Below are 2,255 nucleotides of genomic sequence, written 5' to 3'. Positions count from 1 at the left end.
TCACGGGTGCGGGGCTCCTCAAACTTGACAAAATAAACTCCCTAAGAAATCTAAGACCTGTCTCAGGTTTTCGGGGTTCATACATGTAGGATGTTAATGTTTGTAAAACACACATTATTCTATCTACTATTAAAACTATACTGCCAATTAACCTTAGACATTCTCAACAAAATTAAAATGTTGATGAGGTATGAATAATATATTTAAATTTAAATAATGTTGCAAGTTTTAATATGCCTACTTTTCATTTTTTAATACACCTGTTTTGACTACTTTAATGCTGTAAGAAAAATGAGTAATTAAAACATGAATAAAATTGTTTACGGGGTGGACATGTTTCCTCCAGCCTCAGGATTGAGGTGACTTGAAAGGCACCTGCCCATCCCCAGCTTTCATCCCAGCTGTTCTGATGGTGGCTCTAAGCGTTTCTTCTCTATATATATGTAGACCTCACCCCAAAAGCAAACCCAAATCTTACAATATGTTAGGGCACGCTACGAAGATGAGCAGCCAAAGCTTCAAGCAAGGGATGCTTCTGAAAACAAGACTTGTAGAATATAATGTGTGGAAGTAAAGCCAGTGTCGGAGCTCCTTCCTCTGCACACGGGGAGCAGACAGGAAGCTTTTGCCTCACCTTCCTCACGTGGCCTGCAGCCATGTCTCCCCATGTCAGGCTTGAGGAGAACAAAACTTCGGTCTTAACTGTGGACAGGCTACCAGGTGCTCCAAAGCCATGGCCTCTCCTCAGGTGGGTCCTCAGGAGAACAAAGCTCTGCTTCTAATCCTAACCTCGTCCCTAGACTTTGACCCTGATGCATACCCTGGTCTATAATTCTGACCCTGACTTTGACCCTGACTTTTTCTTGACCGTAACCATGGCCCCACCTCTAACCATACTTCCAGCCCTGACCCTGACCGAGACCCCAATTCTAACTCTGTTATTATCACTACAGTCTATCTCTAATCTTACCCTCTAGTGCTAAACATCTGTGCCCAAAAGCATTTTTTGATTTTTTAACTTCTTTTCCTTGAATTCTCTAAGGACATCCTAAAGGAGATGTCATTATGTATTCTGCAGTCCCTCTGAGTGGTATGGCTTCAGATAAGAAGTTCTAATACTTTGCAAGACAGAAGAAGTGTGAAGGGCAGCAGCACTGGGTTGTCAGGAATGCATGCTGGCATTCACAACAGTCATTGGTGCTGTTTTCCACATATTTTCAGTTCATTTTTTATGAACGCATTCTGACTGTTCCATTCCACCTACTTAAATTTTGGCATGGCCACATAACTTTTTTTTTTTTTTTTTTTTTTTGCAGGTGAGAAGAAATAATATGTGACTTTTTCAGGAGAAATCGCCAAGAAAGAGTTTTATCCAGCATGCTTTTTGCCTTTTCTAGAGCAATGGGGATTTTATTGATGGTACCTCCTTCAGCCTCGATTCCTGTGTTAGGATGACACGACACAGAACGACCACTCATCTGACCCATGATGAGATGCAAATAAATGAGGAAGAAGATTTTTGAGCCACTGAAACTTGGAGGTTGTTTGTCACTGTGCTTTAACCTAGCCCCCACTGACTGATGCAGGGCTGAAGAATGAGTCAGAACTGGGTCTGGACATGTGAAGTGTACTCCTCCAGGCTAAGTAAAATTCAAGTCTTGTTGCAAAGGTAACAGTGAGCACGATGTGTTATTAGAATATGTGTGGGATACATAAGGTATGTCAAGTGAGAATAATGAGAAACTCAACTTTAAAAGATAGTGCTAATTTGGACTGTGGAGAGATTCCAATGTCCTACTTAGCATTTGAGACTGTGATGGCTGAACAAACTCATTAAGAACCCTAAATGAAGGCTTGGAATAAGTATCCGAGGGTGTCTAATATACCAATTATTCATCCTAGAATGGGCAGAGTCCTTGACTCCATTCTAGGGAGACTTCCAAAAAATAAAAGACCTGCACTTCTCCAACAACCCAATCGAGAGACTTTCCTGCACTTCTGAGCTGTGGCTAACACTCCTCACCTTTCATTCTGTCCTCGGTGTTTTGGGGAAACACCTTTAACTCTCTATGACTTATAGGTTACTAAGTGGCCCTTATAATTCCCTGCAGAGATAGAAAAGACTAATGATGAGGGAGTCTGAGCTCACAGCAGCAAGCGGACATGTGTGTTCAGCAGCCACGTGGCTCATCTGCTAGATTACTGCATACGATGTTCTGCAACGTTGCTTAACACAACGGGACTCTCTCCCAACT

Source organism: Cebus imitator, unplaced genomic scaffold (assembly GCF_001604975.1).
Source record: "Cebus imitator isolate Cc_AM_T3 unplaced genomic scaffold, Cebus_imitator-1.0 Scaffold885, whole genome shotgun sequence".
Classification (NCBI taxonomy): domain Eukaryota; kingdom Metazoa; phylum Chordata; class Mammalia; order Primates; family Cebidae; genus Cebus; species Cebus imitator.
This window is presented reverse-complemented; position numbering follows the sequence as displayed.